This window comes from Silene latifolia, chromosome Y (assembly GCF_048544455.1).
Source record: "Silene latifolia isolate original U9 population chromosome Y, ASM4854445v1, whole genome shotgun sequence".
Taxonomy (NCBI): Eukaryota; Viridiplantae; Streptophyta; class Magnoliopsida; order Caryophyllales; family Caryophyllaceae; genus Silene; species Silene latifolia.
In genome coordinates this window covers 109115278-109137227 of record NC_133538.1, presented here as the reverse complement: position 1 = coordinate 109137227, position 21950 = coordinate 109115278, and the positions used below count along the sequence as shown (strand labels likewise).

Here is a 21950-nt window from a genome sequence, read left to right as displayed (position 1 = left end):
AAATAATAAATTAGTAAGTATTGTATGAGGAAATCCTATTTATGATAAGATTAACATATAATAATAATAATAATAATAATAATAATAATAATAATAATAATAATAATAATAATAATAATAATAATAATAATAATAATAATAATAATAATAAAAATTATAATAATAATAATAATATAATGGTAATTATAATAATGATAATTCCTATACTAATTAGAATAAATTAAATTATATAGTTTCCTAATTGACCTCGCATTCTCTATAATCCTACCCTATAAATACCCTATTAAATCTGATAAATAAATCACAAATTAAGAGGAGGAGCTTTTGGAGACGGAATTAGCAAGCGATATTCATAGGTAACAACTTCTAATCTCGTTTTATTTTCTTATACAGCTGAATGTCAGACGATCTTAGGACGCTTAGAAACTGACCCAAACCTTGACGCAATCAGACCAAAATTTGGGAGGTGGTACGTGGGATTACAAGGGTTGGAATGGGTATGGTGTCAGGGAAGGCCTAGGGTGGTGGTGGTAGGCGGCTAAAGATGGCTGGCCAGGGGATGTTGCGGGTTAGGTCGTGGGTGGTTTTAGGGAGTAATTGAACCCTCTAATGGTCGAGTCTTGACCTGGGCATGGTGGGGTTGTGATGGGGGGAGGTAGTCGACCACCTTAGAGGTGTTGGCGTGGTGTCAGGTCTCGGCTGGTGTTAGTGGTGGCCGGAAATCGCGAGAACAGGGGTTTTGACGCAGCTGTTTTAAGACGAGCGTCGTGGCCGCGTTTCTGACCGTGAGTGAGGATGTCGGGTACCATTAGAACCGTACTAGACCAAGGGTGACAATGGTGGTGGCCGTTGGGTATGGGAGCTGCTGTAGTGGTCGTGGTGGTGGGTTTTATTCACGGTGGAGAGTTGGTAATGGCGAGTGGAGAAGGGGGTTAGGGCATGCGTTTCTGGGCTGCTGGTGGTGGTTTGATGGGTGGTTAGGGGATGGTTGGATAGGCCGTGGTGTAGGGAGGTGGTAGGCTGACTGGGTGGTGGTCATGGTGGGCAGTGGTGTCGGGTTTGGGTGTGTTTATGGGGGGTGTGTACATGGTTTCTAAGCCTTGTTTTGGGGGTTTTTGTGTGTTTGTTTTTGTGACGGGTTTGAGTGGGCAATTCGGGTGAGTCGGGTTTGTTTCATTAGAGTGATATTAATATCGTAACCTTTAATAATTATAATAAATAATTAATTTGAATAATTAAATAAAAGGAGTAAATAACTAAATAAATAATTGAATTGAATTGTAATATTTTTATTAGGTGACGGTTGTGAAAATTATAATCAGATCGGATTGCTTTATTTATTGGATTGCTTAAGCTGCATAATTGGAATCGCTTGCCAGGTAGGGATAATCCTACTCAACTCGACTTTTAATTATCTATGTTTGGTATGGTGGATTACTTACGTTAAAGTGAATTGATCGTATGTGAATTGTGTTGGTTGATATTATCGTAATTGTTGGAAGGGAGAATTATGTTACATATATAGATTTATCATATCGTAATTGTTCGGAGGGTGAATTATATTGATTTGTGTTGGCTAATATTAATAGTATTGATGAGGTGATTTGAATTGCTATCGTTGGTTGGAATGTGATTAATGTGAAAAGCTGTGCGACAGTCAGTTGTATGTTGTTGAGGGAGTTTGTACACTGGGGTGATGGTAATATGTACGTTACGAGGGAGGGGTACTATTACATATTGCGGTACATTGTTAAGGGAGGGGTACCAAAGTAATGTGAGCACGTTGTTAAGGGTGTTGTGCTAAGTAAAGGAAAGGAGCACGTTGTCAGGGGGTTGTGAATTGAAAGTGAATTGAATTGGATTGATAATTGTATCTTTTTGTTGTTTAGTTTTATTCCTACTCAACCTCACGGTTGACTGTGTATTCGTGAACACCTACGGTGAACCGTTTTATGGGGAGCAGATTTGACAGGTACCAAAGATTAGCTGACTTGAGAGCATTGGGATGAGAGCCAAACTTGGAACCTTAGATGAAGTCTAGATCACATATATAGTTATATCACTTATTTATTTTCCGTTGCGAGTTGTAAATATCTTATATTAAGTTTTAGTTGGTTAATTTGTAAGAAACATCTAATCATTAAAGTTTTAAATTTATAGTACTTTGGTGAGTTGGTCTTTAGTATTCACTACCTCGGGAAACCGAGATGGTAACGGTCCTATTTATTTGGGAATGTCTAGCTAAAGGCTCCTAAATAAATGGGGGTGTTACATTTTCTCCCACTCTGTCTTTAAGAAATACTTCTCATTTCTTTAATAGACAGCGTCACGAGCCACAAACTCTTTGTTCTCATGATCATGTAGGAAGAGATAGCACATATTTACTATCGAAACAAGCGACAATTTAGGTACCATGCCTAACTATATCTCATATGAAAAGTAGATGATTGCTTTAATCATGTTTTAGTTTAGTGGAAAATTTAAATGCCAGACAAATTTTATAACAGAAATTACCTCCAACTATAATGTAAAGATTCAATCATATCGTAATGAAAGTGAACTTGTGATAACATATCACACTCTTTTTGGTGCAGATAAAAGTCATCACTTTATAGTTTCCCATTTTAACAAAGTACTAATACTTTGGTTTTATAATCTGTAGGTTTTGATACCTTTTAAACATTCATTGAACTTATTCAAAGAATTTTCCTTCTTACCTCATTAAGTGGATACCTAGTATCTACCTAGTTCGTTGGTAAAAGAGATGAAGAAGTAATAACCTTTTCTGATTGAAATTGTATTCGACCATACACTTCAAAGTGTAGATTGGGCGAATATCTTGCTCTATTCATAATCCTTTTCCATAAAAAGTCATGAATTAACTTGCTTTGAATACAAGATTCTCATACACCAAAAGACTCCCAATCAAATGATTTGGGAGACTAGTCAAAACTAGTTTCTAAATTTGATTTTCAATCGAGAATTGAGAAAGGATTGGGGTCACCAACTTGAGTCTTGTATATAGTTTGAATATAATTACCTTGATTTGTATGGTCTCACCATAAACTTAATCGTGGTATGTTAGGGCACAATGCTTGTTTTAATTGCATACTAGAGAAACTCTTTTGCGTTTTTCTACAAAAACTTGAATTATATTCTTATTTAGAGTTAGTGTACATCATAACAATTATTGAGGTACATATATAAATACAAAACTAAAATGAGTACACTACAACATTCATATGTTCATGGATGAAATGACAACTACCCTAGTTCCATTCATACAAATTTTTGAACTTATTCTTGCTAGTCATCACATGATAATGCCAAATATGATGAAATCCATAAATTTGTATCAAATACTCATGATGTGGTATTTGGCAATAATGCAATGTCAATGTCATAGATATTCAAGAAGGAATATGTTGGAGTCACACGACCAACTTCCTTGATCTTTACTTATTTGGGGTTTGTCTCTATTTTAGTGTCTAACTCCTTCTCTTTCGAGCCTAGTTATACTCTTAACAATTAAGACAGGTACTTTATTTTTATTGCTCCCACTGACTTCAAGAATTTCTACTTGATGAAGACTTATCTTCATATAAATTCCTAGTTAATCCTTCACAAGGATGAACTCTATTGTTGTATTTGGTAAATCAGAATTTCTAACAAATTAATTTACCAATTAAACATTTTCATGTTCTTAACACCTTAAGTGCTTGATGACAAGTGTTTAGCTTGAGCAATAAGACTTTTGTACCATGGATACATAGAAGAATTATCAAAATATATTTTGACTAATTACTACTTCTATTTATATTTTTCTTCACAAGAAATCATACATAGGTATGTTAGGATTTTAAGATGCTAATCTTATATTTGCATAGGACAATTCCTATCGAGTTCTATGGACTAGAACGATTCCTATGGAGCTAGTCCACAACCTATGATATGGTTCATTTTAGAAGAGATTCTTTGTCGTTAGCAATAGTGGTTTAGCGGAGACTCGTGTTACAATCGAATGATATCGCATACGAGTAGGAGTAATGAAACAGAAGAACATTAAGAACAACGAAATAGTGGAAAAATTAAACATTCATCGTTATATCTAAAACATTTTAGCATGTTTTAGCATTTATATAATGACCTCCACCCAATTATATAAATGATTCCGAGACCTAAAATTAATATTAAATCTTGGATGTGAGCCTACGGGACCTCTACACCTCTTGCTAATATAATCTTGGTAGGTTAACCCTTTTAACCGATTCTATAATTAGAACTCTCGGTCGATGAATTTACGTTAAGTTCATCTTTAGCCCGAACCTATTGGGATAGTGGTCCCTCTAATACTTTCGTTGAGATCAACCAAATTTCGAAGTGTAATAACTATTTATTACCCCATTTACCCAACGTCAAAGAAAGCACCCCGGTATAATATTTCAATACCGTATTGTACCCCTAATGAAATTGGGATTCATGGGTTCCTACTATTTGGCAAGGCTAAGTCTCAATCTTTTAAAACGAAGGTCTTGTCAATTTATTATCTATCAAATTTAAGTGAACTAAATTTTCGAACTAACGATAATTATAATTGACACGGTCGAATACTCGATATGATATGCATGTGTTGTTTATGGCGATTTGACAATGCATGCAACATATAATGGAAAAATGCAAAGCAATAAATAAATTTCCTAGTATAGCCTTCCTTAAATAGAAAATCTAATAATCTATTTACAAATTCGGAAATCAACTCCATTGGTCCCTTGAATCTTCAAGTGGCACGCTTCCCAAGGACTCCGTCTTCATCGGAACACCTTTCTGATTGACACCGTCTTGAAGGAACTCCGGAATTACAAATAATAATAAAATACATAGCTATTCCTATTATATATTTGTAATATAAAAAAAACTAGTAAAAATAAAAGTGATACGAGATCACATTAAATTACAACCGAATCAATATCCCCTTACATTACGGGTAATATCGATTAAAACTAAGGCCATACTAAGATAAAATTATATTATTCAAAATTACATAAATAAAATATGACATTCATCAATGAAATATGCAGCATTATTATATGATCTAACATGCTAAATTAAGTGCCAAATCGCCCTATTTAAACTTTATATCGGATTATATAATCCGGTTTTACGCGTGATAATAACTTATTAAAATCACCAATCAATACTTAAAATCAAATTTAAGCCCAAGTTAATTATTCTAAGCTTCTTAGGACTCAAAAATTAGTCTTCACTTAATTTTTGACAATATTTCAACTTGGTTTTCTATTATTGCTTATTAAACTTCTCTTAATCATAACAATTATGAAATAATTCCCAATAAATCATAAAATTGAGAAATTTCGGAATCACATTTTTGCAAATACTGGATTTTTATCAAGCTTCCAAAAATTCAATAAAATTTGCCCACAAAATATTTATAATTTACTTCATTAATAAATCGTATAAATCATAACTTTTACCATTTAATTCCAAATTAAACATAAAAATTACGAAAAATCAAAATCAAAATTTTGAACATTCTTAAAAAATTTCCAGAACCTGGAAATGGCAAAATTTCAACAAAATATTTCGAATTAATTTTTATGACTAATAAAGTTACCCTTTTATCGATTTTATCACATAAAAATCAATAAACATACCAAATAAATCTAAATTAATCATGCAACTTTAGATCTTATGTTCATATCATATATACAACATTAGGGAAAAATTTCATGCCATAAAATTCATTTTAGCTATTTTTGCTAAAAATAGTCACTATTTATATCATTTTAACCATTAAAAATATAAATCATGCATAATAAGTCACATTTATCTCAAATTTTACATACAATCTGTAAAATATGCATATGACATCATATTAAAATTTCATGGCCTATTTCGAAGTTTAAGTATTTTTAGTCATTTAACATCCATTTATACCATTTTTATTACGTAAAAATTATAAAACATGCAAAACTAATCACAATGATCCGAAATTTTACATACAATATGCAAAATATGCATGTGAAGTCATACTAAAAAATCACGGCCAATGGTGAGGTTTAACTATTTTTAGTAAATAAAAGTTCATTTTACTCAATAAAATGTAATTATTTCACTAAAAATCATTAAAATAAGAAATAATCATCCATAAATCATCAATATGTCCTAAAAATATTTTAGAACCAGAATATATAACATGCAAAATAATTTCGTGTCTTTATCACATAAATCACAAAATAACTAGTTTTAATTAAGTTACATTTTACTCGGAAAAACCAAACCGATTATGCATGCAACACCAAAGCTCTTGATTCCAATTGTTCATATACCCCTATTAGACTAATCTAATCCATTTTATAAATTACCCATAATTTATATTTATGTGGATCTAGTGCATGCATAACAAAATAATGAAATAAGAAAGAAAATCGAGTTTCCTTACATTGTATATGGTTCGAATTTTGAGCACAAGTAAGGTCTCCTGCCTTCACTTGTTCTTGATCTCAATTAATTTAAGATGATCCTCAAATATCTTGAAGTCTCAAGCATAGAGACACTCCTCTACGTCGTTGATCGGTCCGTTTCGTGTTCACAATTTAATAGATGTTGTCGTTGGGTCACGTCCAAATCAAAACACAATTTATAGCTTCACAAACAACTCTACAATTAGTAAAGAGGCAAGTAAAGGTCGGATCCCAAGGGACGGGAATTGAGATGAGATTTCTATTGAAACTAGTGGTGTCTTAGAGGTGTCACAAATTGGGTTGATGTAGAAGGTCACTAACTAAATAACAATGAAAGTAATTAAGCAAGATGAATTAAAAGGGTTGTAAACAATTGATAAAAAGCACTAGGGTATCATGGGGTCATAGGGGAATCATGGGAATTGATCATACAAACATGTTCTCAAATTATAAGCAAGCAATTATTGTTGTGATGGATTGAGTTGGGTTATATCTTACAATCCTAGGAAAGTTTGGGTCCCGGAGCCGAATCGATTAGATTGTACAACACTTACAAGTCGACTTAGTCTTCCCTACTCAACAACATGCATGGTCTAATGAGACTCGAGTTGGTTTATGTCTTACAAGTCTCATTGAAAAGATAGGTGATGGGTAAAATGCAAGGATTCATAGGTTCACATTTCATCAAACGTAACATGTGCATGAGTTGAGATCAAAACAAGCAAGCAAATAAATCATGAAAGCATATTAATTTAAGCATGAATCATTCCCCATGTTGGTTTCCCCTAATTACCCATTAACCCTAGCTAGGTCACTACTCACTCATTATCATATTGATCATGCTAGAAAGGTTGTCAATCATACCAACAAAAGGAAACATGATGAATAAATGAAAGTAATTAAAAATAATTAAAGAGGGATTAAGAGAATTATACCTACTAATGATTCCAATAATAAAGCAAAGAATAAAAGAAGTACTTGATGCTTGATTGAGAGGTTGTCAATCTCCCAATAATAACCCAAATAATCTTCAATTACCCAAAATAAAGGATGAACAAAAGAGAGATTAAGGAAATAAAACTTGTATTAGAACTTGATTAATTGTTGATTACAATACTAAAGAGAGATTTGATTGATATTAACTACTCTAATTCTTGATAATAAGAACATGCTCTTCTAATTAGACTAATGGGGTATTTATAGTGGAAATTAGGTGGATGCATTAGGGTTAACTAAAGGCTAAACTAGTAATTACACTTTTTAGATTGAGCAGGGAGGAGCCGGTATTTTTCGAAGGAAGGGTTTCTTTCTTTGTAGCTTGGAGAAGACGAAGTTTGGCTGCACTGGAATCCGTGCGTATTGGAGTCGGGACGGGCGGATTCCGGCGGGGGAAGACGGGCGGATTCAGGAGAATCCGGGCGGATTCTGGGGCTGCTGTCCGGGCGTCTTTGGAAGAAGACGCACGGATTGTGCTTAAGGAGGACGGACGGATTGTGGACAATCTGCTCGGATCGTAGCTCAGCACTATTTCTTCTTCTTTTCTTCATAAAATCCTTGGGGATTTCCTTGCGGATGCAAGGATCCTTTCTCAACATTGCTCATCTACTATCATATGCACAAAGGCCTTCTAATCTTGTCTTTCTTTGATGCTTGGTCATTGAATTCAATCAATTTAGTCTCGTTTTGCCATGAAAATGCAAGATTTGCACTCCTTTCCTACCAAGGGATCAAAATCTCAAAGAATATGCAAAACAAAGAACTAAAGACAATAAATGACCCAAATATGCACTAAAAAGCATGGGAACAAGGCTAATTCGAAGGCTAAATATGCGTTAATTATGGTCACATCAAATATCCCCAAACCGAACCTTTGTTCATCCCGAGTAAAGAGGTGACAAAGACTAGGACTATTATTTAAACTAACCTAATAACATAGCCGATATGAGACAATTAGCGGGTCTCACTCCGCCCCTTCAACTCACAACAAGACAACCATGAGGTAGGATGCCTTCTTGCAAGGCAAGGTGGGTCTTGCCAAAATGGCGACACATCCAAACATTAAGCACACAAAATCAAATAATGGATTCATCTATAAAAGGAATAGCCACTTCCTCATCAAGTGGCGGAGGCACTAAGAGAGAACAAATTTAAGAGCATGTAATCCTTCACAAATACTAGTTCAACAAATTACTAAGTCTAAGAGGATGGCACTAAATCACCTCCAAATGGTGTTAAATTAGACTACTTTCGTCCTCAATTTCCAAATGCTTTCGTCAAGAGCGATCGGATGGTGGTGGAATGATGATCCCTATGATGCTAGTAGCATATGACATGACAAGTCTCGAATTCTCTACAAAAGTAAAGGTCATGGATCGTCCCAAGCTCGACAAAGTGGCTTGACAAAAGGCTTTTTGGGAATGAAATGCTCAAATCTTTATAAACAAAGGGTGGATATGACTAGTATTAAAAATTGTCCTCATTTCACTTTCACATTTCAAAAATTTAAGATGGGGTTTGTCCCTTCCGGGCTAGTGTCCTTTGCTTTCGCCAATCGCTTATTAGGCAACCGGTTAACCTCTAGACAGTAGCTTTTCGGGGTGATAGTCACTCTGTCTCTGGGCGGCCGAATTCACAACCGTGTGGGGGCCCAATTCAATGGATCCCGCTCCAAAGCACATTGAAGTGGTACGCCTCCATCAAGACAATTAAATTTCTCAACATTTCAACATTTCATAACATTTGAGGTTTCCTTGGCATTAAATTACTTCCACATGACAAAATTCTTTGAAATGAGCACTTCAAACTTATTGATAGAAAGTATTTTTGGGTTGCTTTACCACAAGGTCAATCAAGGTCACCTAGACAAGTTAACCAAGTCCACATTGCATCACGGGGTTGGATAGGTGACTCACATGCAAACCCTTGACTAGGCTTTGGGTCATGGGTCAAAAGACACTAGTATGACACTATCTAAGGTGTTTTACAACCATTCTAGTAGGCAAAGTCTTAAGTTGAAAAAGTATTTGTAATGGCTTAGTTGCTCTTGTCAAAGTTCTCAATTAGGCACTTTTCAAAATGTTTTATCTAAATGCAACTATATGCAATGATGCAACTAATATATACATCCTAATGCAAGTGATTCTATCAACTAATATGACATATAAACTAAATGCAAGTCCTAAGTTCACATTGTTGTACCGCATCAATCAAAATAAAGCCACATAGTCATTAACATAAAGAGGAAAAAAGGAGATTGGAAAGATTATACCATGCGGTCTTCATGATCCTCATGTCTCGGATGTGGCGTAGTCATTCAATGTGAACAAGGATAGAACAAACACAATATATATAATATATACAATATATATATATAACTACACTACAAAAGGAATAAACATGTTTTTGGGTTTTTCAATTTTCAAATTTTTATGGTTTTTTGAAATTTTGAAATTTTTCAATTTTTTTGGATTTTTGAATAAAAGTTAAGTTAGAATTCCCCATCCCCACACTAATATGGGCATTGTCCTCAATGGCCAAAATGATGGGAAATTATGCAAACATGATGCATGATTTCTACACTAAATGCAAGCTACACTAATCTATACTACATGATGCATGGTTTTTGTTTATGACGGAGAGGATAATTTAGATTACCTCCCGTTGTGTATGCATTAAATTCCCCAAACCGATCTAGACATTATTGCTAATGTCCAAGGATGGGTGTAGTTCATGTACACACTATGCAATGCATGAAACTAGCTTGTCATTTTGGATTTTGAAAGGTGGGAACAATAAAATGAGAACACCTCAAAAGTACCGAGGTGTGAGTCCTCAATGGTGCTAGGACTACTCCAACAATGATCAAGAAAAATAAATAAATAGAACAAGGAGAGAAATAGACAAACCTTGAGAGGGTAGGAGCCTCCAAAGCATGCTAATCTTCCATCATATCATCACTATCATCATCATTCTCATTAGAAGCGGTCTCATTGCCACTTCCCTCTTCACTTGTTTTTTCACCTTCTTCTTCACCTTGCTCATCATCCTCTTCTCCTTCTTCACTAGCTTCTTCATCAATGTTATCATCAACTTCTTCATTACCAACAACCTCATTATCACCAGAACAACCCTAGATGCACTCGGAAATAGGACTTCCTTATCCGCCCAACTAGGCAAAGGACATGATGGGTCAAGTAGTCCTTGCCTAGCTAAGTGTAAGAGGGGTGGATATTGAGCTAAGTAAGCATTTTTCCGATCCTCAAAGGCTTGCTTGTGCATTGCTTGCATGATAAGAGTCAAATAATCATTTCTTGCTTCAACACCTTCCGGCTTAAACTCTTGGTACTCAAAAGGGTAAGGTGGTGTGATAATGGAAGAGGAGGGTATTTCAAGTTCACCCTTTTGTTGTTGGATAATATACTCGGCCTCTTTTGAAAGGGGAAGTAGATAATTTGTCCGGTGGACACTCAATCGGCAAATCTTTGAAGGCAAAGTGAAAGAACTAGCCTCACTAGTGGGCCATCCATACTTGGTGTCAAGAGGGTTATGGGCAACCCACTTGTACTTGTGTATCATAGTATGCAAATCAACGAGATGACCACCTTCTTTTGCCTCATACTTATTATCTTTGTTGAAGTTAGGATCAAAGTATTTAGCTAGGATAGTGACTAGGCCGCCATTCACAATAACGGTAGTTCCTTTCTTCCCACAATCAATATTTAACCATCTATCCACCAAGAGCCTTAGAAAGTTAAAAGGCTTGGTGAATTTCCTACCAACGTTCAAAGCCGACTCAAGAAGAACAAAATCGAGTTTGGTGAAATGGTTGGTGTCTTTTCTTGCATTGATGGTGTTCCCTACGACCTTGTGTCATACTCTTATGCCCGGATGGTGGTCTAAAAGAGCACGACTCTCATGAAAGTCTTCAAATTTCCTTCCGGAAATCGCCTCCCAAAGAGGGTCGGGGTCATATTTGCCAACATTCTTAAAATAACTCGGAGAATCACTAAGACCCAAAGCTTTACCCATTTCCTCAAAGGAGATGCGCCTACTAACATTAGCTAGACGAAACTCGATGGTCTCCATGGTCTCAACCTTCTTAACTTTCAAAGAACTCAAAAATTCTAAGGTAAGGGAGGGGTGTGTCAATTCTTTTAATTCAAACAATTTCTCCAACCCCATGGCTTTGAAAAAGGCTCTAGTTTGCTCAAGGACACCCAATTTTTCTAAGGTATCTTCACATATAAACTTGGTGGATTGAAATGATTTTCTAGCAAACTTGGCAAAAGTGTCCCTATGGGATTTTGAAATGAAAATTACCTCCGGATAGTTTGCAAGTTGATCAATTTCCGAGGTAGTAGATGTTGTTGCTCCCATGGGAGGTTGTTGTTGTTGTTGCACTTCCAAGTTTGGGTTTGCTACCACTATAGCCAATGCTTTCTTTGCTTGAAGAGTCTTTTGCCTTAATGAAAGTGTCTTTGCCTTTGGTGCCTTTGCCTTTGTTGCCTTTGTTGCTCCCTTAGTCCTTGCCATTGATGAATTAACCAAGAAAGGAGTGAAAAATCTTCAATTTCTAGTGCACCCAAATCGATTTAAAGATGAAAGGCTTTGCCTTTATGAATTCAAAAATCGACTCAAAGGTTGAAGATTTTGTGCTTGGTTTTGATTTTTGTTGAAAAAGGAGTGATTGATTTGTTGTTAAAAGGATGTTTTGATTTGATTTTGGTGAATGTTGTTGAGGAATTTTGTTTTTGTGATGGAGAGGATGAGGGTTTTGAGGGTTTTGAGTAGTGTTATGAATGAAGGAATGAAGAAATGAATGTTGGAGGGGGTTTATAAAACCCGAAAATTTTGAACTGCAGGGGCAAGACGGGCGGATTCTGCTCGGGACGGGCGGATTCTGCCTTTTCTGGGTTTGGAAAAACTCGCCTAAAGACGGGCGTCTTTCAGTGAAGACGCTCGGATTTGCAAACACGGGACGGGCGGATTCTGTAGAAGACGGGCGGATTTCTGTCCAGGAATTTTTCTTCTTTTCCGCGGCCAAGAAGACGGGCGTCTTCCCTTCAGGATGGGTGGATTTTTGAAGACGGGCGGATTTGGATGCAGGACGCCCGGATTCGCTGACAGTCAAAAATATCAAAAGTTCAGCTCATTTCAGGACGTGCGTCTTCTACCCAATACGTCCGGATTGCTTGAAGATGGGCGGATTCTCCTGAATCCGCTCGGATTCGACCCCTTTGTACCCGGATTCAGTTCCATCCGTGTACAATGCATATCCCTTGTCATTCTTCCATTCTTCTTCATATCTTGTGTTCTTCATTGTGGGGGCACTACTAAGGCATGGATAGCCTAGGCAATTGCCATCCCCACACTAAACTAAAGCACTACACATTAATTGAAATTATTAGTCCCTCCCTCACTTCTCTCAAACATGATAATTATCTTGATCAAAGTATAAAAATCCAAAAATAACAAAAATGCAATACAAGAATTGAAATGCAAGTTAGGGAGTTAGAAATATTTACAAATGGTGGTTTAGGGAGGACTCCACCAAACTCTCATTCTTGATGAGATGTCAGGGGGGCATGTTCAAGGTGTTGTTGATTTTGCTCAACACCTTGAAAAAGTAATCAAATGTTTGTTCATTATCATGATAGAGGTCTTCAATAGACCTTGGCCCTTGTTGTCGGTCTAGATCGATGGCATTACCAATGTAGGGATTAAAAATCCCTTCAAATTCGTCGTCCCAAAGACCACATACTTCATTAAGTTGATCATTGAAAATCTCTTGATTTGATGGAGACAACTTTCCCATTTCCTTTTCTTGGCCAATGAGGCCATCTTCTTCATTGCTTGTCTTTGATGAGCTTTGCAAGCTCTCTTTGTCACAATTCACTTGCTCTTTGAATGGAGCATCTTCAATTTTCTTCTTCCATTGGAGTTCCGACTTCTTCCTTTTATCCTTCCGACTATAATGATCGATCATAAAACACGGTTCATGTAAACGGGGAGCTCTCATAGTCTTGTCAAGATTAAAAGTTATACTCTCATCTCCCACTTCTAGAGTGAGCTCACCATGTTTTACATCAATCACCGCACCCGCGGTGTATAAGAAGGGTCTTCCTAGAATGATTGGAATGTTGGAATCTTCCTCCATATCAACAATGACAAAGTCCACCGGGATGAGAAACTTCCCAATTCGCACGGCGACATCTTCCCATATCCCTAATGGTGTCTTCGTCGATCTATCGGCCATCTGGAGTGTAATATTGGTGCATTTAAGCTCTCCCATCCCCAACCTTTTACTCACCGAGTACGGCATAACACTCACACTAGCCCCTAGATCACATAAGGCTTTGTTGATCGTGGTGTCGCCAATGGTACACGGTATTAAGAAGCTTCCCGGATCCTTTAGTTTTGGAGGTGAACTCCCTTGAAGTATTGCACTACTCACCTTAGTGAAGGCGATAGTCTCAAGTTTTCGGATCGACTTCTTCTTTGTAAGGATGTCTTTCATGTATTTCGCATAGGCCGGCATGTGATTGATTAATTCCGTGAAAGGAAATGAGACTTCCAAATTCTTCACAATTTCCATAAACTTTCCAAGTTGGTCAACAAATTTGGGCTTGGCTTGACGAATTGGAAAAGGAAGTCTAATCACAATGGGCTCCTTCTCCTTGGCCTTGTCTTCACTTTTCTTTGAAATCTCTTCTTTTGATGATTCTCCATCTTTGGAGTTTTGCACAATTTCTTCCTTATCACTAGCTTCCACAACTTCATCCTCAACTTGCTTCTTCGGTGCTTCATACCTTGTACCACTTCTCAAGTGAATGGCACTAACCGTTTCATGTCTTGGGGGATTACTTTTAGGTGGTAATTGCCCCTTTTGTCTTTGTGAGCTTGAAGATGCTAGTTGAGTTAATTGTGTTTCCAACATCTTGGTGTGAGCTAGAATGTTGTTGATGGTGGTTTCTTTTGCTTGGCTATCTTTTTGCATTTGAGTGAAAAACTCTTGTTGATTCTTTTGCATTTGGAGAACCCCTTTTTGAACATCGAAACCTTGGTCATTTTGGTGATTGTATGGATTTTGATTTTGGTAACCTTGGTTTTGGTTGTAAAAGGGTCTTTGATTTTGGTTTCTCATGGGAGGTGGGGTGTATGTTGTTTGAGGGTTTTGAACATTTTGGCTTTTGTATGAGAGATTTGGATGAAACTTGGTGTTTTAATTGTAATAGTTGGAATAAGGGGTACCACTCTTGTATGCTTGGAAAGCATTCACTTGTTCATTTGTTCCCCTACATTCACCTTGGTCATGTCCCAAAGTTCCACAATTCTCACATATCCCACTTGGGATTGATGAGGATGCCGTCATGGCATTAACATGATGCTTTGGTGATTTTGAGGCTTATTCAAGTCTAGCTATAGCTTGTTCAAACTTCAAATTGATTGTGTCAATGTGAGCACTAAGTTGAGCACCCAATTGAGTAACGGAGTCCACTTCATGCCTTCCTCCTCTAGTAGCCTTGCGGGGTCTACTATATTGTGAGTTATGGGCCGCCATTTCCTCAATCTTGTTCCATGTTTGATTGTCATCAACTTCGGTGAACATTCCATTTGATCCCATGTTGAGAATGTTCCTTGAATCTTCATATAAACCGTTCCAAAATTGTTGTACCAAGAACCACTCGCTAAGTCCATGGTGAGGACATGAGCGACAAATTCCCTTGAACCGCTCCCAAGCTTCATACAAAGATTCTTCATCCCTTTGCTTAAAACCCTTAATTTGAGCTCTTAGCATGTTAGTCTTTTCCGGTGGGTAGAACTTTTTGTAGAAAGCTAGAGCCAACTTCTTCCAAGAATCTATTCCGAGAGTGGCCTTATCAAGGCCCTTCAACCATTGTTTCGCGGTGCCGATTTGAGAAAAAGGAAATAAGACCCATCGAATTTGGTCTTGAGTCACACCGGTTTGAGAAATCGCATCACAATAGTCACAAAAGGTTGCCATATGAGAATGAGGGTCTTCACTAGGCATCCCCCCAAATTGGCTCCTTTCGACTAATTGGATAAAGGCGGATTTGGCAATAAAATTTCCGGTCAAATGTTGTGGTGTGGGAGTACCATTAGGTAGGTTTTCCTCGGTGGGTACGGAATGTGATGAAAATTTAGGCATTGTAGGTTGATTTTGTGGGGTATTTAGTGTTAGGTTCTCCTCACCTTCTTTTGCAAAAGGGTTGATGAACTCAACAACCTCGCTAATACCTCTCAAATTCCTCCTAGCAAATCTCCTATTGTTTGTCAAGGTCCTTTCAATTTCACGGTCAAAAGGTAACAAATCACCTTGTGACCTTCTAGACATGCAAAATATCAAACAACTCGAAAACAATTAGAACAAACCTTGAGGAGTTTTACTTCCCCAAGGCAAAGAAAAACACAAATAATAACAACATAATAAAATCTAAATCAAGTTAACACCGTCCCCGGCAACGGCGCCATTTTTGATCGGTCCGTTTTGTGTTCACAATTTAATAGATGTTGTCATTGGGTCACGTCCGAATCAAAACACAATTTATAGCTTCACAAACAACTCTACAATTAGTAAAGAGGCAAGTAAAGGTCGGATCCCAAGGGACGGGAATTTAGATGAGATTTCTATTGAAACTAGTGGTGTCTTAGGGGTGGCACAAATTGGGTTGATGTAGAAGGTCACTAACTAAATAACAATGAAAGTAATTAAGCAGGATGAATTAAAAGGGTTGTAAACAATTGATAAAAAGCACTAGGGTGTCATGGGGTCATAGGGGAATCATGGGAATTGATCATACAAACATGTTCTCAAATTATAAGCAAGCAATTATTGTTGTGATGGATTGAGTTGGGTTATATCTTACAATCCTAGGAAAGTTTGGGTCCCGGAGCCGAATCGATTAGATTGTACAACACCTACAATTCGACTTAGTCTTCCCTACTCAACAACGTGCATGGTCTAATGAGACTCGAGTTGGTTTATGTCTTACAAGTCTCATTGAAAAGATAGGTGATGGGTAAAAAATGCAAGGATTCATAGGCTCACATTTCATCAAACATAACATGTGCATGAGGTGAGATCAAAAAAAGCAAGCAAATAAATCATGAAAGCATATTAATTTAAGCATGAATCATTCCCCATGTTGGTTTCCCCTAATTACCCATTAACCCTAGCTAGGTCACTACTCACTCATTATCATATTGATCATGCTAGCAAGGTTGTCAATCATACCAACAAAAGGAAACATGATGAATAAATGAAAGTAATTAACAATAATTAAAGAGGGATTAAGAGAATTATACCTACTAATGATTCCAATAATAAAGCAAAGAATAAAAGAAGTACTTGATGCTTGATTGAGAGGTTGTCAAACTCCCAATAATAACCCAAATAATCTTCAATTACCCAAAATAAAGGATGAACAAAAGAGAGATTAAGTAAATAAAACTTGTATTAGAACTTGATTAATTGTTGATTACAATACTAAAGAGAGATTTGATTGATATTAACTACTCTAATTCTTGATAAGAAGAACATGCTCTTCTAATTAGACTAATGGGGTATTTATAGTGGAAATTAGGTGGATGCATTAGGGTTAACTAAAGGCTAAACTAGTAATTACACTTTTTAGATTGAGCAGGGAGGAGCCGGTATTTTTCGAAGGAAGGGCTTCTTTCTTTGTAGCTTGGAGAAGACGAAGTTTGGCTGCACTGGAATCCGTGCGTATTGGAGTCGGGACGGGCGGATTCAGGCGGGGGAAGACGGGCGTCTTCAGGAGAATCCGGGTGGATTCTGGGGCTGCTGTCCGGGCGTCTTAGGAAGAAGACGCACGGATTGTGCTTGAGGAAGACGGACGGATTGTGGACAATCCGCTCGGATTGTGGACAATCCGCTCGGATTGTAGCTCAGCACTATTTCTTCTTCTTTTCTTCATAAAATCCTTGGGGATTTCCTTGGGGATGCAAGGATCCTTTCTCAACATTGCTCATCTACTATCATATGTACAAAGGCCTTCTAATCTTGTCTCTCCTTGATGCTTGGTCATTGAATTCAATCAATTTAGTCTCGTTTTGCCATGAAAATGCAAGATTTGCACTCCTTTCCTACCAAGGGATCAAAATCTCAAAGAATATGCAAAACAAAGAACTAAAGACAATAAATGACCCAAATATGCACTAAAAAGCATGGGAACAAGGCTAATTCGGGGGCTAAATATGCGCTAATTATGGTCACATCAGTTGCACCCAAGACTTCACCCTAATACCCAACTTATTATTAACTAGAGAACAAGAAGAGATCTTAACCTTACTAATATTAGTAATATTACTACTCTAGTAATATATGGTAAATATTAGTTTGCATGTGAGTTTTAGAGAGAAGATAGAGGAAAAATAATAAGCAAAAGCAAGTCACAAAATAATACAACTAATGTCTTATTTTGTAGTGCCAAAACCGGCTCCACCCACTCACAATGGGTATCTTTTGCTTTTTATTTTAATCTTATATATATTAGGTAGTGTGCAGTGGAAAGCAATATGATTAAAGATTGTAGGACATGTCATTGTCACATAGTAGAGTGTGTATATAGAGAAGAACAATCATCATTGTCTCTAGTCCATATAAAACCGGCTACTGCATGCAAAATAGGTCCGTTTCAATTTTTTTGTATTTGTCCCGCAAATGCCTTTAAATCGTATGCTTAATTATCTTGCATAATTAAGTATTAATATGATCATACAACAATTATATGATACAAATTAATAAGCAATGTACAATTATTTATTAAGTGATATTTTACCATTATATCAACATATAATGGGTTCTACAATGTACAATTAAATTAATTTACAATTTCTTTGTAAATAGAATAACCAATTACCTCTACCTCGGAAAAATACAATACCTCGACTAATTTAATAAATTAAAACTTAATTATTAAATTAAATCTTATTTAATCACATAACAATAAGATATGAAATTTTATTAGTCAATCATCGCATAATTAAATAATAAACTTGCGTTGACTCGGGTTCTAAACTCGACCTCAACGAAACTCACACAACTAAATATATATATATATATATATATATATATATATATATATATATATATATATATATATATATATATATACATACATACATAAATATCAGGTACTAATCAACCTGTATCAAATACATTTGATCAGAAATATTTGGGTTCCATCCTTTAGGTGTGATCTCAAGGGATCAACTGATATCCACTGTCAAACGACAGTAACGTCAAGCTCTAGTGAGCCAATCGTTAGCGATTAATGTTGATTAGTTGACTATATAATTGAATCATCCCTTTTGTATTCTTGTTATGAGAATTAATATGTGATCGTACTATTGTTGAGGGCACATACTCCAACATACACTTGTTAAGAAGACGGCTGCAGTTTAGACTCAAATGTGAGGCCCATTAAAACTCGTGTGTTGAGCCTCGGGACGTTGATGTGACCATTATTTGAGCATATTTAGTCTCCGAATTAGCCTTGTTCCCATGCTTTTTAGTGCATATTTGGGTCATTTATTGTCTTTAGTCATTTTTTTTGCATGTTCTTTGAGGTTTTGATCCCTTGGTAGGAAAGGAGTGGAAACCTTGCATTTTCATGGCAAAATGAAGCTACATTGATTGAATTGAATGACCAAGCATCAAAGAGAAGACAAGACTAGAAGGCCTTTGTACATATTGTAGTAGTTGGGCAATGATGAGAAAAGATCCTTCCATCTCCAGTGAAATCCCCAAGGATTGTACGAAGAAGAAGGAAGAAAAGAAGAAGGGAAGAAGCTGATCAAGAATCCGAGCAGATTGCCTACTGGACGCCCGTCGAAGACAAGGAATCCGAGCGTCTTAATCAGAAGGACGCTCATCCAAAACCACCACAATCCGCCCGTCCACCCCACAAATCCGCTCGTCCAAAACCACCACAATCCGCTCGTCCCGTGCCCTGGACGCTCGGATTGTGTGACAGCTATTCCGCTTTCTACTTGCTTTATGAAGGATGCGCATACCTCGAGAAAGACTAGCAAAAATGAGACTCGCATATTTTTCTGAGAGGAACGATTCCTCAAGGACTTAATCGTCATTTAAGCCCTTAGTAAACCCTAATTTGTGTACCTAATCCCCACTATAAATACCCCATTAGTCTAATTAGATAATCATGTTCTTCTTAGCAATCTCTAGTGTAGTTTATATCATTCTAATCTCTCTTTAATCTTGTAATCAACTTTTAATCAAGTCTTAATACAAATCTCATTTCCTTAATCTCTCTTTTGTTCAACTTTTATTTTGGGTAGTTGAAGATTATTTGGGTTATTATTGGGAGATTGACAACCTTCCAATCAATCATCAAATACTTCTATTATTCTTTGCTTTAATATTGGAATCATTCGTAGGTATAATTCTCTTAATCCCTTTTTAATTATTATTAATTATCTTCATTTATTCATCATGTTTTACTTTGTTGGTATGATTGACAACCTTGCTAGCATGTTCAACATGATAATGAGTGAGTAGTTTCCTTTGCTAGGGTAATGGGTAATTAGGGGAAACCAACATGGGGGATGATTCATGCTTAAATTAATATGTGTTCATAGTTTATTTGCTTGCTTGTTATGATCTCAATTCATGCACATGTTATGTTTGATGAAATGCGAGCCTATGAATCCTTGCCTTTTTTACCCATCACCTATATTTTCAATGAGACTTGTAAGACATAAACCAACTCGAGTCTCATTAGACCATGCATATAGTTGAGTAGGGAAGATTAAGACGACTTGTAGGTGTTGTACAATCTAATCGATTCGGTTCCGGGACCCAAACTTTCCAAGGATTGTAAGATATAAATCAACTCGATCCATCACAACAATAATTGCTTGCTTATAATTTGAGAATATGTTTGTATGATCAATTCCCATGAATCCCTTATGACCCCATGACACCATAGTGCCTTTTATCAATTGTTTACATCCATTTTTTATGCATCTTTCTTGCTTACTTTCATTGCTATTTAGTTTAGTGATCTTCTATTCAAACCCCAAATTGTGACACCCCTAGACACCGCTACTTGCAATTGAAAATCTCACTTCAATACCCGTCCCTTGGGATCCGACCTTTACTTGCCTCTTTACTAATAGTAGAGTTATTTGTGGAGTTATAAATATTGTTTTGGTCTAGGTGCTTCTAACGACAAGTACCGAAAACTAAACCTCTCAAGAGGGCTCGACCGAAAATGGCGCCGCTGCCGGGGACGGTGTTAACTTGATTTAGATTTTCTTAGATTGTTATTAGTTGTGTCTTTCTTTGCCTTGGGGAAGTAAAACTCCTCAAGGTTTGTTCTAATTATTTTCGAGTTGTTTGATATTTTACATGTCTAGAAGATCACAAGTTAACTTGTTACCCTTTGATCACGAAATTGAAAGGACTTTGACAAACAATAGAAGACTTGCTAGAAGAAATTTGAGAGGTATTGGTGAGGTTGTAGATATTCAACCAAACACTATTGAGTTCGTCAACCCTTTTGCAAGAGAAGGTGAGGAAAACCCAACACAAAATCCAACACAAAATCAACCCACAATGCCAAAATTTTCATCACATTCCGTACCAACCGAGGAGAACCTACCCAATGGTACTCCCATACCACAACACTTAACTGGAAATTTCATTGCCAAATCCGCATTTATCCAATTAGTCGAAAGAAGCCAATTTGGGGGGATGCCTAGTGAAGACCCTCACTCTCACATGGAGACTTTTTGTGACTATTGTGATGTGATTTCTCAAACCGGTGTAACTCAAGACCAAATTCGATGGGTCTTATTTCCTTTTTCTCTAATTGGCACCGCAAAACAATGGTTGAAAGGCCTTGATAAGGCTACTCTCGGAATTGACTCTTGGAAGAAATTGGCTCTAGCTTTCTACAAAACGTTCTACCCACTGAAAAAGACTAACATGCTAAGAGCTCAAATTACGGGCTTTAAGCAAAGAGATGAAGAATCTTTGTATGAAGCTTGGGATCGATTCAAGGGAATTTGTCGCTCATGTCCTCATCATGGACTTAGCGAGTTGTTCTTGGTACAACAATTTTGAAATGGTCTTTATGAAGACTCAAGAAACATTCTCAACATGGGATCAAAGGGTATGTTCACCGAACTTGACGATAATCAAACTTGGAACAAGATTGAGGAAATGGCGGTCCATAATTCACAATATAGTAGACCTCGCAAGGCTACCAGAGGAGGAAAGCATGAAGTGGACTCCATTACTCAATTAGGTGCTCAACTTAGTGCTCATATTGATACCATCAATTTGAAGTTCGAAAAAGCTATGGTTAGACTTGAAGAAACCTCAAAATCACCAAAGCAACATGTTAATGCCATGACGGCATCTTCATCAATCCCAAGTGGGATATGTGAGAATTGTGG

The 21950-nt window shown here is 36.7% G+C and overlaps 2 non-coding genes across 2 annotated transcripts; one reads left to right on the top strand and one right to left on the bottom strand.

The window, feature by feature from the left end:
* Positions 1–15172: 15172 nt before the first annotated feature.
* LOC141634823 (small nucleolar RNA R71) lies at positions 15173–15279 on the top strand. The gene has a single exon (XR_012539543.1). It is a non-coding gene; the product is annotated as a small nucleolar RNA R71 (small nucleolar RNA).
* Positions 15280–21477: 6198 nt separating this feature from the next.
* On the bottom strand, positions 21478–21584 carry LOC141634630 (small nucleolar RNA R71). The gene has a single exon (XR_012539356.1). It is a non-coding gene; the product is annotated as a small nucleolar RNA R71 (small nucleolar RNA).
* Between the last annotated feature and the right edge of the window lie 366 nt (positions 21585–21950).